We start from the raw sequence: 15,400 nt of genomic DNA on the forward strand, positions 1-15,400 counted from the left end.
GTTACAAACAACTCCATTCACATTATAACGTAACTGTGTAAGACCAGAAAGAGCATGCAACCTCCATTAGCCTAGCTAGCTTCTCCCGGTTTGATGCAGTCAAGACGGGTACTAGTACTCATATTGAATGATAAATAGCCTAGCTATGGCAGATATTAGTCTACTATAGCACAAGTCGGCTTGGTTGGTTGCGGCCTCTCCCTCCCTGCTCGTGTCACTCGCTCACAGTAGCCGACACACAAAGCGCGGCCCCTGCTAGAGCGTCACTGCTCTTTACCTCCTCTTCCTCTCACTTCTTCAGCGCCGGTTAACTGCAGACGGGAAAGCACCACATCCATTTCTGAATGGAAGGCTTCCAATTCCAATCCTCTGAAAATAGTCTTCAGACAACGTAATGTACACTATAAAGCAGTAAAGAGTGACATAACCCCAAAGGAAAAACACCAGAGACCTACCAAGTGACCAGCCAAAGTTGAAAGTAAATTTTGCTACAGTAGACTAGCACGAAGTGGCCAAATCAAATCAAATCAAATTTTATTTGTCACATACACATGGTTAGCAGATGTTAATGCGAGTGTAGCGAAATGCTTGTGCTTCTAGTTCCGACAATGCAGTAATAACAAGTAATCTAACTAACAATTCCAAAACTACTGTCTTGTACACAGTGTAAGGGGATAAAGAATATGTACATAAGGATATATGAATGAGTGATGGTACAGAGCAGCATAGGCAAGATACAGTAGATGGTATCGGGTACAGTATGTACAAATGAGATGAGTATGTAAACAAAGTGGCATAGTATAGTATAAAGTGGCTAGTGATACATGTATTACATAAGGATACCATCGATGATATAGAGTACAGTATATACGTATGCATATGAGATGAATAATGTAGGGTAAGTAACATTTATATAAGGTAGCATTGTTTAAAGTGGCTAGTGATATATTTACATCATTTCCCATCAATTCCCATTATTAAAGTGGCTGGAGTTGAGTCAGTGTCAGTGTGTTGGCAGCAGCCACTCAGTGTTAGTGGTGGCTGTTTAACAGTCTGATGGCCTTGAGATAGAAGCTGTTTTTCAGTCTCTCGGTCCCAGCTTTGATGCACCTGTACTGACCTCGCCTTCTGGATGATAGCGGGGTGAACAGGCAGTGGCTCGGGTGGTTGATGTCCTTGATGATCTTTATGGCCTTCCTGTGACATCGGGTGGTGTAGGTGTCCTGGAGGGCAGGTAGTTTGCCCCCGGTGAGGTGGTGGAGTAGGACAGCACTCTAGTTTTTGTACTCTCCACTGGGCCAACACATCCACTTGGCCAATGTTCGCACAGACAGAATATGAAGGGATTGCAATTCAAGTGTGGAGCTTGCTTTGTTTGGCATTGTAACCTCTCAATGGTTTGGCACGATGGCGTAAAATGGCCTTTTCCTTGGCTGGAAGCAGCTTGTATCGACAATATTAATGACCATGTACTTCTGAATCCTACTAAGGCAGAAATGGATAGATTATTCCCCTGTATGCACAAATAGGCACAGATGCATGCATTGGAGATTCACTATCTTGCAGTCTAACTATCTTGTACTTGTGTTTCCACCATCAGAAGGGGTGGAAGCAGTAGCAGAGTTAGTAGCTGGCTCTGGGACTTACTGGAAAGCCAGCAGTGATTTGCCTTCATGTCTGAAACAGATCCCCTCTCTATCTTTCTCCCTAGCTCCATTTATATCCCACGGTCCAACCTGCCAGACTACTATTCCCACTGCTGCTACTACTACTACTGCTGAAGGAGCATTGCTCCCGTTCACCCACACACACCAACACAGTCATGAAGAAGGCACGACAACGCCTCTTCAGGAGGCTGAAAAGATTTGTCATGGGCCCTCAGGACCCCTCCCCCCCAAAAAAAGTCCTTCAGCTGCACCATTGAGAGCATTTTGACTGGCTGGGTCACCGCTTGGTATTGCAACTGCTTGGCATCCGACAGCAAGGCGCTATAGAAGGTAGTGCCTACGGCTCAGTATGTCACTGGGGACGCGCTACCTGCCATCCAGGACCTCTATACCAGGCGGTTATTATCTTTCTATTTCTCTCTCTGTATTGTTGGGAAGGGCCCGTAAGTCAGCATTTCACTTTTAGTCTACACCTGTTGTTTACCAAGCATGTGACCAATAAAATGTGATGTTCAGACTCAGCATTGCATCTCATTGCTTTGACACTCGTTATATGTGGGCTATGTATGTGGTCCATGTACACATTCAGCAACAAACTTTCACAGGTACCCGAGTCACACACCCCTGCCATTACACCCCCCCCCCCCCCCCCCCCCCCCCCCCTTATAGCCGAGATCCCTTTAATGCGTGAATTCGGATAGCCACACTTGCGTTGCCCTCATGTTGGTGCTAGCAAGCAAGTTAGGCAGTGCTAGGTATCAACAGCTAATCCAGTATGGGTTGGAAACTACAGTGAGCTTCGATTGGTCAATAGCAAGGCAATGTCACAGAGTATTTGCATAAAGTTCAGCTTTCCCCAATTTTGGTCCCACCCTGTTCACCCAATGGTTGTTTCGTCACCCCCAACATGATTTGTGGATCTCAGCTGTTTCACCGGAAATCCACCTAGAACGTTGGGGCAATGAAACAACGGAGCCAACATCTGAAGCAAAGTGGGCGGGGGACCATTGGGCGACGCAAACATGGGTGGGGGAGCGTGAATAGAGTGGGACCAAAATTGGGGAAAGCTGAACTTTATGCAAATACTCTGCGACATCACATTGCTATTGACCAAACAAAGCTCACTGTAATTTCCAGACCCTACTGGATTGGCTGGTAGATACCTAGCCTGCTCGCGCCAACATGAGGGCAAATCAATGCTTGACTATCCAAATGTACTGTGTTAAAAGGATTCTCAGCCATTAAGTGTTCACTTTGATGAGACCTGCAGATTTTTGTATCACTGCCCAATTCCCATATTGGTGCAGTGAAATTAAAAATAGCTATCTTTGGGGAAACTCCCTTCCCATGTCAAGTGGATCTTTGCAAAAAGATTGCCACCGATCAAGACAATCTCCAATTGTATCAGGCTGATATTTCCCTGCTGTCTTCACAATTTCAGCATTGACCTAAATGCATTTGATGATTTATCCATAGACATCAAGTTGAAGAACATTACCCATGTCTGTGTCAACGCAGACTACTTGGGAGCCAGCTAAAATATTATCTGTCAAGTATCAATATAGAAAGGGTTTTTACCGCCATCTTCCTCAGAACATTGCAATCGTTATTTACCTTGACAGTTGACCTGTAAAAAAAGCGGCCTACTTCAGGCTACTAAATATTTAAGGTGACAGTGGACTGTGTAGTTGACTAAGAAAAAAAGTGGACTTTTTCGATTTGTGTTAAGGCGAGTGGTTAATAGTGTTGCGAATTCATTTCAAGAAATCGTTCGATCCGGATACATTGTTCTCGAGGAAAACATAAAAATGTCCTGTTCAGAAACCCCCAACATCACATCCTGATAGCGGTAAAGTTACGTCGCCACTGAACGCAAAAGTAGCCTAGCAACTCGTAATATTATGAAACGGTCAACTAGCGAGCTACGAAAGAGGAAAACTTCAAACTGTTACACAATTTAACCACCTGGCCGCTCAGCAGGACACAACGTTGTAGAAAGTTCAGACAGTTATAGGCAAATACCTGGCTATGGAAATATGTACCACTGGACAAACATGTCTGACTTGATGAATAATGGAATCACGTCAGTTCTATTCGTCGTTATATTTATTTCTGCAACATTCCACCCCGTTTTCCTACTGAACGTGGCCCAGGTTTTTAACCGCAGTCTGGTGTTTCGTGGAGGCTTCCTTTTGGCTGCGCCAGCAGAAGAGCAGGGGGAGGAGGGGTCAAAACTTGCCGCAGTTCGGGGTCTGCCCGCGTCGAACTCAGGAAGTTACAGCATCCTAGCACAGTTAAATGTTTCCATGTAGTAATATGTGTAGTTTTACAATAGCTAGTTCACCTACCTTGCGATGAAAGAATCTGCGATAGTCCCCAAATTCATTCGGTTAGTGCCGATTAGATGACTAGGTTTGAACCAAAGACAAGTTATTTCACAGATTTCTGGTACACCAGCGGCAGAAGGCTTTTTTTCCTACTTAACTGCTTTCGTTGTTTCTTCCCTCTATTCCCCGCCTGAGCTGTAGGATCAAACCAACACATTCCACCTTGTCCCTAACAATGAAAAAGGTGGGTTTTCCTTTGCGCCGGAAGACCCACCCCTTGTGTGACGAGTATGGGTCTGACCTCAGCAAGAACGCCCTTCCCCGCTGTACAGTCCCGCCTCTCCTCAAGTCTAGCCCATGGATATAGAATGAAACACGTCGAATTCAGAGAGAAAATGACTTGAGCCTCTCTGAATATTAGAGCTTAGGTTTCCGCACATTGCAATGACCTAAAAAAGAATGTCAGAGCAGTAAAGGGAATGTAGCCTAAGGAAGTCAGCCGTTTCAGAAAATTTTGCAGAAAAAACTTGACTGCATTTGGCCTGTCAATGGACAATATGGTATATCATATAATAAAACAATTTATTTTATGAAAGAATACAAATATTTGTATCAGGCTTTTGGGAAGAGGAACAGGCTGTTTCCATAAATAGGGTCCCTTAGGTCCCTATGTATAAAGTCCCCCTGTACTGGCGAATATCTCACCGCGAGTTGTTGCAGTACAGGGCAGCATGTAGCCTAGAGGTTAGTCTGTCAGGCCAGTAAACGGAAGGCCACTGGTTTGAATACCTGTTGATGTGCCCTTGAGCAAGGCACTTACTCCTAATTTGCTCCAGGGGCACCGTAATAATATGGGTGACCCTGTAAAACAACACATTTCACTGCACATATTTGGTGTATGTGACAATAAAACACACACACACACACACACACACACACACACACATATATATGTATATATATATACAGTACCAGGCAAAAGTTTGGACACACCTACTCATTCAAGTTTTTTTTTACTATTTTCTACATTGTACATAATTCTAAATACAAGATCTGGAGTGAATCTGACATATGGTTCATGAGTGTGTGGATTGTGGATTTTGCTCAACAATAAAGTTTTTTCTTTTTTTAAATATATATATATACACACATATATATATTGTCGATATTGATATCAATATTGTTCGAATTTGATATATGGAATTGTTTCAAGATGGTTATACTATGGATAATTTAGCTTATGAAAGAAATAAATAAATATATTAGATCAAATATTGAATCTGGCCTTTACTACTATAGCCCATAGAAACGCATTGCTTATCAGCTTCATTAATGGCAAAAAAAGTGGCAATGGCAATAAACCATAAGGAAAAAGGTCTTGAAGTGTCTGTCCTATATCTAGGAGATATAAGAAAGCTCAAGAAATATATCTTTAAAAACAAATTCAACATGTTTAGGCACAAAACCCCCTCCAGACTTTCATTCTATTTTTAAAACTGGTATTGGTTACCTTCAGAGGATGGTGTAACACTTGTGGGGGTTGTAGAGCAAAAACGTAGAATACCATTGTGGGGTGGCAGGTAGCCTAGTTGTTAGAGTATTGGGCCAGGAACTGAAAGGTTGCTAGATTGAATCCCTTAGCTGACAAGGTAAAGATCTGTCGTTCTGCCCCTGAACAAGGCAGTTAACCCACTGTTCCTAGGTCATCATTGTACATAAGAATGTGTTCTTAACTGACTTGCCTAGTCATAAAAAAAATGGTGTTTGTGAAAATCTTCCCTTTCCATAGAGTGGACGATACAGATGTTTTCATGAGAAGACCGATTTTCGGGATGTCTCATGGTCTGACAAACGATGCTGTAGTTCGGTCATCTTCCCCCACAGATGCAGAAAGACCACCATAGGTGGATTGAGATGCAGCTCATGCAACAACAAAAAAATATATATCTTTATCTTAAACTGACAGATTTTGATAGGATTTTTAAAACTATGTTACTTAGATTGACGCACATTACGTTAACATCTGACACCAGAGGGATCTATTCTTGCAATATGTAGTCTATGACATTTCACATGTAGATACGATCATTTATCACACAGTAGCTTGGATGTAGTTTAGTTAAGTAAACTATACGCTTCTTAATGGTGGCTTCAGTGTCATTTTTTTGTTTTTTTATCTTATGTTTGTTGGGATGTAAATTTATATAAATATATATATATTTCTTCTTCCTGTAAAGCACATTGCGTTGCATTCCATGTCTGAAATGTTCTGTATAAATAAAGCTTGATTTAATTAGATTGAACTTCTTCCAGTAGCTTAACTTCTCCCAGTGTGAGGTAGTTGGTAGCTTGGTAAACTATATTTTCAGAGTAACTTCCCCAACACTGTCATCTCCATTAGACTTATATAATCAACTGTCAACACACCAGAGGCCAAAGTACATCTGTGTCTCACTGTAATCATGTGACAATAGGGCCAATCACAATGTACCTAACCACAAAGTGCTATTTGACTCCTCCCGCTGCCCATAGTCTTGGCTCAAGTATTGACCACCACAAGCATTTGATTGGGTATTTATTAACCAAAAGCACCAGATGGCGACACCTTGTTCTAATTAAGGTCCAGTTGTTGTGACTGTAACTTAACCAGGAAATAAAGTGGATCAAGTATTTTATCTGTGGAAAGTGTTTAGCCTTCCGTCTGCATTTAATATGGACTTATTTCAGCAGTACATCCTACTTTTCAGCCAACAGGAATTATCAGTTGGACATGTAGACTAGACATGATGTATATCAAAAATTGTGTATCGGGAGTTTTTATTTCTTGAGTCATTTTCAAACATGAGTTTCAAACAGGGCTTGAAACAGGGCTTGAGACAGAGGTCAAAGCAGAGTAGGGAAGGGCACTATTTATTTTCTCCTTCTAATTGTTGTTCACCTGAACAGGAAAAAAACAAAGTCCTTCATTCTAGCTCAGTGTAATTAAAAACCAGTGGTTGGACATCATTATGATCTGTGAAACAGCGTGGGTGTAAAAATGTCATATTCACAGTCCCCACGTATCCATGACCTTGTACAAGGCTGCGGTGACTATACTGTTGTGTAATAAAAACACATCTTGATAGAATCTCACAGATAATCCAAACTGCATTCAACCCCGTATAAGTGAGATGCTCTCAGTAGATTGTATACATTGCTGTGAGTGATCATATTGTTTAACACAAGGGGAGGTGAATGCAACATTCACACTTTAGCTGACTAGCTGTGTATGCTGAAGACACCAAATAGGTTAAAAGGCCTTGAATGAAAAATGATCAAAGAGAAATTAAATCCCATTTTATGTCTTATAAACTGTTGGATGAGAAACACCAGGCATACCCAGACAACCATTGCAGGAAAGAATCCTCATACATTTTTGTGTGTGTGTGTGTGTAAGCATGCTCGGTCATGAGTGTGTGTCTATGGTATATGAGTGTAAGACTGTGTGTGTGCATATGTGTGTTTATGTGCATGTGAGTGTAGAGGAAAATAGAGGATGCACTTAGAAAATCATCAGATAGGGCATATATCCATCAAAATCCGTAGGGACTGGTGTCCTCCACAGTCAGAGAAGGCTAAAGGAAGGAGCATGACAGTACAGTAGAAACGAGAGAAGAGGTGCAGAGAAAGAAAAGCAGAACAACAGTAATAGAGAGAAAGAAAATGACTGAGAGAAAAGAGCGCGAGAGGGAGACTGAGGGGGAGTGAAAGTAAGACTGGAGAGAGGTAGAAGACAAAAAAACCTTGGTAACAATACTGAAAGTCTGCTGGTATAATGCTTTATAACTTGTTATAAGCCTGAATTAGCCTTTATAATGTCTTATAATGAGGCTGTAAGATATGATATATCTCTATGTATCAAAAGTCAACTGATGAAAAATTACTCATTAAAATACAAGTTATACAGTGCATTCGGAAAGTATTGAGACCCCTGGACCTTATCCACATTCTGTTACTTTACAGCCTTATTCTAAAATGGATTTCAAATCTACACACAATACAACATAATGACAGAGCAAAAACAGGTTTAAATACACTTGTGCAAATGTATATAAAAAATGAAATCACATTTACATGAGTACTCATGAGTACCCTTTACTCAGTACTTTGTTGAAGCACCTTTGGCAGCGATTACATCCTCAAGTCTTCTTGGCTATGACGCTACAAGCTTGGCACACCTGTATTTAGGGAGTTTCTCCCATTCTTCTCTGCAGATCCTCTCAAGCTCTGTCAGGTTGGTTGGGGAGCTTCGCTGCACAGCGATTTTCTGGTCTCTCCAGAGATGTTTGATCTGGTTCAAGTCCAGGCTCTGGCTGGGCTGCTCAAGGACATTCAGAGACATGTCCCGAAGTCACTCCTGCGTTGTCTTGGCTGTGTGCTTAGGGTCGTTGTCCTGTTGGAAGGTGAACCTTTGCCCCAGTCTGAGGTCCTGAGTGCTCTGGAACAGGTTTTCATCAAGGATTTCTCTGTACTTTGTTCCATTCATCTTTCCTTTGATCCTGACTAGTCTCTGCCACCCCCATGCATCACCGTAGGGATGGCGCCATGTTTCTTCCAGACATGACACTTGGCATTCAGGCCAAAGAGTTCAATCTTGATTTCATCAGACCAGAGAATTCATCAGATCAGATCATTTTCCTCATGGTCTGAGTCCTTTATGTGTTAAAGAGGAGTGGCTTCCTTCTGGTCACTCTACCATAAAGGCCTGATTGGTGGTGAGGTTCAGAGATGGTTGTCCTTCTGGAACTTTCTCCCAACTCCCACAGAGTAACTCGGGAGGTCTGTCAGTGAGCATCGGGTTCTTGGTCACCTCCCTGACCAAAGCTGTACTCCCCCAATTGCTCAGTTTGGTCGGGTGGCCAGCTCTAGGAAGAGTCTTGGTGGTTCCAAACTTCTTCCATTTAAAAATGATGGAGGCCACTTTGTTCTTGGGGCCCTTCAATGCTGCAGACATTTTTTGGTACACTTCCCCAGATCTCTGCCTCGACACATCCTGTCTCAGAGCTCTACGGACAATTCCTTCAACCTCATAGCTTGATTTTTGCTCTGACATGCACTGTCAACTGTGTGTGGGACCTTATATAGAAAGACAGGTGTGTGCCTTTCCAAATCATGTCCAATCAAATTAATTTACCACAATTAATTTACCACAGGTGGGCTCTAGTCAAGTTATATTATAGAAACTTTTCAAGGATGATCTACGGAAACAGGTTGCACCTGAGCTCAATTTAGAGACCCATAGCAGGGTCTGAATACTTATTTAAATAATATTTCTGTATTTATCTGTAATATTTTTGGGAAAAAAAAGTTTTTGCTTCATCATTAAGGGGTATTGTGTGCAGATTCATGAGGGAAAAATGTAATTTAATACATTTTAGAATAAGGCTGTAATGTAACACAATGTGGAAAAAGGGAAGGGTCTGAATACTTTCCCAAATTCACTGTATATACAGTACCATCCAAAAGTTTGGATAACATTCTACAATGTAGAATAATAGTAGTAGTAGAATAATAGTGAAGACATCAAAGCTATGAAATAGCACAAATGGAATCATGTAGTAACCAAAAAAGTGTTAAACAAATCAAAATATTTTATAGCAACCTTGGTCACCTCCCAACCTTGGTCACCTTGATGACAGCTTTGCACACTCTGGCATTATCTCAACCAGCTTCATTAGGAATGTTTTTCCAACAGTATTGAAGGAGTTCCCACATATGCTGAGCACTTGTTGGCTGCTTTTCCTTCACTCTGCGGCCAACTCATCCAAAACCATTTCAATTGGGTTGAGCACGGGTGATTGTGGAGGCCAGGTCATCTGATGTAGCACCATCACTCTCCTTCTTGGTCAAATAGCCCTTACACAGCCTGGAGGTGTTTTGGGTCATTGTCCTGTTGATAAACAAATTATAGTCCTGCTAAGCCCAAACCAGATGGGATGGCATATCGCTGCAGAATGCTGTGGTAGCCATGCTGGTTAAGTGTGCTTTGAATTCTTTAATATATCACAGAGAGTGTCACCAGCAAAGCACCCCTACACCATCACACCTCCTCCTCCATTCTTCATGATGTGGAGATCATCCATTTACCTACTCTGTCTCACACAAAGACAAAACGGTTGTAAAATCTCAAAGTTGGACTCATCAGACCTAAGGACAGATTTCCACTGGTCTAATGTCCATTGCTTGTGTTTCTTGGCCAAAGCAAGTCTCTTCTTATTATTGGGGTTCTTTAGTAGTGGTTTCTTTGCAGCAATTCGACCATGAAGGCCTTTTTCAAGCAGTCTCCTGTTAACAGTTGATGTTGAGATGTGCCTGTTACTTGAACTCTGTGAAACATTTATTTGGGCTGCAATCTTAGACTGGTAACTCTTATGAATGTATCCTCTGCAGCAGAGGTAACTCTGGGTCTTCCTTTCTTGTGGCGTTCCCAATGAGAGCCAGTTTCATCACAGCGCTTGATGATTTTTGTGACTCCACTTGAAGAAACTTTCAAAGTTCTTGAAATGTTCCGGATTGACTGACCTTCATGTCTTGAAATAGTGATCGACTGTCATTTCTCTTTGTTTATTTGAGCTGTTCTTGCCGTAATATGGACTTGGTCTTAGACCAAATCTTTTGTATACCACCCCTACCTAATCACAATACAGCTGATTAGCTCAAACGCATTCAGAAGGAAAGAAATTCCACAAATTAACTTTTAATAAGGCACACATATTAAATTAAATGCATTCCTTCTGACTACCTCATGAAGCTGATTGAGAGAATGCCAAGAGTGTGCAAAGCTGTCATTAAGACAAAAGGTGGCTATTTGAAGAATTTGTTTAACACTTTTTTTAGTTACTACATGATTCCATATGTATTATTTCATAGTTTTGATGTCTTCACTATTATTCTAAAATGTAGAAAACAGTAAAAATAAAGAAAAACCCTTGAATGAGTAAGTGTGCAAACTTTTGACGGATACTGTACGTGGGTTGCACAAGTCATACTAATATACTATAACTGCATGATGATGCGTTATTCCTGCAGGCTAGGTTAAGCGATATCGTAGAAAGAGGACGTGATTCTGTTTCTCTGCTCTCTGTATGCCTGTCATCATAGAGGATTAAAAGGATTAAAATGTACTTTGCAGTCAAACACTGTTTAATATTCAGGATTTAAATGCGCTCATGTATTTACATTACATAGGCAAAACGTGCATTTGTGTTAGGAAATCTCAACATTTTTCCAACAGGCACTGTAATACAGCAATGGAGTAAACTCATATCCTTACTTTAAAGCTTTGATAATTTCACATAGGCCACGAGTTGAATTGAATATTGAAGGCACGTTGATTTGTCTTATTTAGTATAAAGGAGATTGGAATTCTGCTCTCCTTCTCGTATTTGGATGCTTTATGAACTCAAAGGTGGAGATTAGCAAGTGGGAGTAACCATAGAAATTGAATGAATAGAACGGGCTTGGAACCTCTAACCCTGGCAATTTGACTGATAAACTCATGGGTACACTTGCAATGGCTGCCTGGTAATGTTATGCAATAATTCCCATGGTAATGTAGAATGTTGATTCAAATTATGTTAATTATTAACTGTGTGGCTCATGCAATGGAATGTATTGTTTGTCATGTCAGTTGAGTTGAATTCTCCAATCACAGCACACACTGATTTGTATACACTTCCTGCTTTGCTCCTACGGGTACATTCGCAATGGCCGCCAGTCCACCCATTATGCCGTCATTGACTTGAATGGGGACGCCCGTTCTATTCATTCTGTTTCTACGGGAGAAACAGTGGGAAGGTTGGAATACGGGGATCGAACTCTGACTCCGGGATTGTACATGTGTAGGTATGTAGCTTGGCTACTCTTGAGGTATGTACAGTAAACCTCAGTGTCAGCTCCTATCTGGAGATGAAGGCACATCAGTCTTTAACAGTTTGCCCTCGCATGCCCTATCACTATTGAAGCACATTCCATTGTGGTAAATCTGTCTTGGCAACTACAGTATATAGCCTGCCAAAAACGTTTCATCCCAGGCCCAGCAGTGCTACTGCCAGGCAAAGCAAAGTACTATCCATTTATCTTCTTTTTTTTCTTCCTTCGTTTTAAGTGGGCCTGTGCTTATGTCGAGGGCCGTGGAGATACAATGTATTGCTAGACATTCATGTCTTTCAGTAAGGACAGAATGTGGATGAAAAGGCAGCGACCGTAAAAGGTGTTCACCAGGTGCCTCCAATAGCCTCCCTCTGGAATGTAACCCCAAATGTCTCCCGACCGTCTCCACGCTAGCCCATAAAACCTCTGGGCTCCTGCCAACATTCTCCCGGTGCGCTGCACACCTGGGCCCAGTTGGGGCGCCCTCGACTCGTCCAAAGGGTTTTGGAGGTTGGGAGATGATGGTGAATTCCATAGGTTGACCTATGTAACAATGTATACCATCATCAGACAGAGCTGACCTCAAAGCATTAGTGTTGGTAGATAATTCTATTCCCACCTAAACACCAAAAACATTAAGCCCTCCAAGCCCCATCTTAACTCCCTTCAAAAATGTCACTCCACACCCAATGTTTACTCTCAAGACGTAGTAAGCACTGCTCTTTCACTTGTATACAGTCTAGGCTTTGGAGTATGTCTGCCTGGATAACCACAAAGTCTCTTTATCGTGTTCTCTGCAAACCTTAATAACAGCAATGTGGTTAGAGACAATCGGTAAAGGCCCAGTGCAGTTAAAAACTTGATTTCCTGTTTTTTATATATATTTCCACACTATGAGGTTTGAGTAATACTGTGAAATTGTTCAAACTGACGATAATTCCCTTTTAGTGTAAAAGTTGTTTGAAAAGACCACCTGAAATGTCTGCCTGTTTAGGTGGGATGGAGTTTTGGCCTGCCTGGTAACATCACCTGGCAGTATAAATTAAGCCAATAACAGATCGTTGTCTGGTTACATATCCCTCCCATTAGGCTCGTCCAATTATGCCCCTCACTCAGACCACTCCCAGACTGTCCTAGCTAAATTATTGCTTGAGAAATTGCTCTTTGTTAAAAAGCTAATTTTGACCATTTTAATTGAAAACAGTCACAGTAAGGTTCTTAATTGTTACCCATAAATGATATTGAGATAAAAATGGCTGCATTGCACCTTTAACCTTAACGCAGGAATGATGTTGTTGGCAGTTGGGCACCGCGATGCTGGGTATATTGGTACATATGGTGCCTGTTTGGACCCATGTAGTTAAACGTAGACTTTGATATGAAAACAGGGGAAAGTGCAAAGAGACTTACATTAACCACAGAGAGAAATCCAGGCAGTTTTAAGGGTCATAAAACTGGACTTCACACAGCGGGACACACAGCATTTCATCATTTCTGTTGTGACTCTGCACTACATTATAGGCAGCCGCAGGCACCAGGGAAGGCAGTAACTGTAAATGGCTATCACTTAGTCTTAGGTTACCTGGCCTGCTTTTATTCTGATCTGGATAGGGAAACAATAACCCCAGTCATAAGCCTGATTCAGACTTTAGGGCCAAACGAGCCATTCAAAGCAGAGCTGTACTGGGCTGGCCTGGTTAAGCATACATGATAGTTGCTGGAACCATGCTAAAAGAGGACAAGGTGAAAAGACAGTATCTGAGCCAGCACAGTACAGTTCAGGTCGGTTCTACAGTGCCAATCAGGCAATAGTGTAGCAGGAGAAAGTTCGAGCTGTAACGGGGACTCGAACCTAACTCCTATAACGCAGAGCCAAGCATCATACGGACTATACCACAAAAGCCCAAGCCTCTGGGTAGAAGTAGTATAACGCTCACACACACTGGTTACATTAGTACTCACAAACTCACTCTACCATACGCTCACTCAAATATAGTTTATTTGAGGAGAGAAAGTTAAAAAAAAAAGATGAAGTCACAGAGCTTGTATCGAAATCTTTTGAGCCACCCTGTGGTTATAATGTGGAATGGCAGTCATTACCACGGACTAATTTATTAAAACGTTTGTTCAGAGAAAGGCAGCTGCAAAGTGCATCTGTAGAGCCCCGAGGGACTCTTGGAATGTTAGTAATATTAGGTCATAAACAAATATTAAAAGGGCAATCTACTGAAAAGAAAGTAGAACCTAAGCTCATTATGCATTTATAAGTTATGTTCTCTAAGAATCCATGGCTAATTATCATCAATTTAAAAGTAAACAAATGTATGTACCAATCCTGGATTGCCCGTTTAATGTACCTGATGCTGCGTTCATAACCAAGTGGGAAGATGGTAATTACCAGTTGTGAAGTTGTAAATACCAGTTGGATGCATTCAATCTGAAAGTACAGCCATCATGCTTGTAAACAAATTATAATGTTTAAAAAATATATGAATAGATTGATTTGCAGAAATGTTTCGTTGTTGCATTTAACTGATGAATTTATTTTGTTCTCTGCGCTACAGACTGCTATATCATTCCGGTAATACAGGATTAGTAAAGGCCCAGTGTACTACTTTTCTGGTAATTTGTACATTCAGATTTTTCAGGTGGTGCTGCAGTACCCCATCAGAACCCAACATACACACTTGTTTTCTATATGTCATGGACTGTTTGTGATTTGAAAAAGAACAAAACGGACACCCCTCTATTTTTTGGGGTAAACAGCTGAACTGAATAATGGGGCTAGGTAAAAGTAACCCTTCTCAAATTCATATACAGAGCTCTAGATACAAGGACTAACAGTCCATGACATATAGAAAACAAGTGTGTATGTTGGGTTCTGATGGGGTACTGCAGCACCACCTGAAAAATCAGAATGTAAAAAATGACCAGAAAAGTAGTGCACTGGGCCTTTACTAATCCTGTATTACCGGAATGATATAGCAGTCTGTAGCTCAGACAACAAAATAAATTCATCAGTTAAATGCAACAACAAAACATTTCTACAAATAAATCTATTCATATATTTTTTAAACACTATAATTTGTTTACAAGCATGATGGCTGTACACAAGAAATAGAGGGGCGTCCGTTTTGTTCTTTTTCAAATCACAGACTGTGGCTTTAAGCCGCTGATATTTCACTAAATTATTCCCCAGAGAAGAAGAAGAGTAATATCCATTAATGACCAGTCAAACAAGTAAGCTATTTGTTCTGAAATGTGGCTCCGGGATAGGACTACACCACTCTTCTGTAGGAGTGCAGGGGGTCAGTAAGGTATGTGGGCGCCAGTCCATTGATTGCTTTGTAGGTGAGCATGAGCTATTTGAAGATGATCCTGTATTGAAGTGGGAGCCAGTGGAGTTTGATGAGGATGGGGGTGATGTGGTCCCAAGGTCTGGTGCGTGTGAGGACTCCTGCAGCTGAATTTTAACATGTTGAAGTCTGTCCAGTG

At 41.4% G+C, this 15,400-nt stretch overlaps 1 protein-coding gene and 1 pseudogene across 2 annotated transcripts in view; one reads left to right on the plus strand and one right to left on the minus strand.

Annotated features, from left to right (window-relative positions):
• Positions 1-4,314, minus strand: part of LOC110498152 (leucine zipper protein 1) — a 72,608-nt gene extending 68,294 nt beyond the window's left edge. The window contains exon 1 of one of the 2 annotated variants that reach the window (XM_036955120.1): positions 4,153-4,314. The gene's annotated coding sequence lies outside the window, so the exon portion shown is untranslated. Of the gene's footprint in view, positions 1-4,015 lie in introns of both variants that reach the window. The other variant, XM_021574764.2, reaches the window with a different exon arrangement.
• The window catches only part of LOC110498388, a 30,587-nt pseudogene that overhangs the window by 5,091 nt on the left and 10,096 nt on the right, over positions 1-15,400 (plus strand).

Source organism: Oncorhynchus mykiss, chromosome 19 (genome assembly GCF_013265735.2).
Source record: "Oncorhynchus mykiss isolate Arlee chromosome 19, USDA_OmykA_1.1, whole genome shotgun sequence".
Classification (NCBI taxonomy): Eukaryota; Metazoa; Chordata; class Actinopteri; order Salmoniformes; family Salmonidae; genus Oncorhynchus; species Oncorhynchus mykiss.